The sequence below is a fragment of the Lutra lutra genome, chromosome 1, assembly GCF_902655055.1.
Source record: "Lutra lutra chromosome 1, mLutLut1.2, whole genome shotgun sequence".
NCBI lineage: Eukaryota > Metazoa > Chordata > Mammalia > Carnivora > Mustelidae > Lutra > Lutra lutra.
Genome location: NC_062278.1, coordinates 113,769,488 through 113,770,148, shown reverse-complemented (window position 1 = coordinate 113,770,148; position 661 = coordinate 113,769,488). Strand labels below are relative to the sequence as shown.

General features: G+C 35.7%; 1 pseudogene; it reads right to left on the bottom strand.

Moving 5' to 3' along the window:
* Positions 1–315: 315 nt before the first annotated feature.
* LOC125082630 (60S ribosomal protein L30-like) lies at positions 316–661 on the bottom strand (annotated as a pseudogene).

Here is a 661-nt window from a genome sequence, read left to right as displayed (position 1 = left end):
CGTGTCTAGTTGGAAAAATCAGGAACGTTTTCATGAATAAATTTGTTTAAGATGAAACATTATTAGTACTATGTCCAAGGCATGCTTGAAAGTTTAGCTAAAATATCCATCCCTTGAGCTCTGAACAAGTTTGATTTGTTAATTTGAGCATGAGTGTTAGCAAAGGGTATTTATAAAGCTAAAGGGAAATTATGCTGTGAATATTTTCTGATATATAAATATCAAGGAAATAATGCTATTCTTTGGCTGATTGTGTGTGTATGTGTGTTTAAAACAAGCTCTGGCTAATTTTATTAAAGAAAAATTTTACATGATTTACTTTTCACCAGTCTGTTCTGGAAACTTCTAATGTTCTCAGAATCGCCTGGATCAATGATAGCCAATATCATACTCTGTAGTATTTCCCACACACTGTGCCCAATTCAGTATTATTGACACCGTGGTGGTAGACACTAGTTTTGGCCAATGTGACATGGTATTCTATTTCAGATTTCTTCAAGGCTGGGCAGTTGTTGGCAAAGATGACCAGTTTGACTTAGCCATATCTGATCATTTTCAGAGTCTGCTTGTACCTCACCACATGCTTTCCACTTTTCATGATGATATGGAACCTAGAGTTGATCAATTCCAGGGAATTTTTTGTCTTCTTTGCAGCCACCAT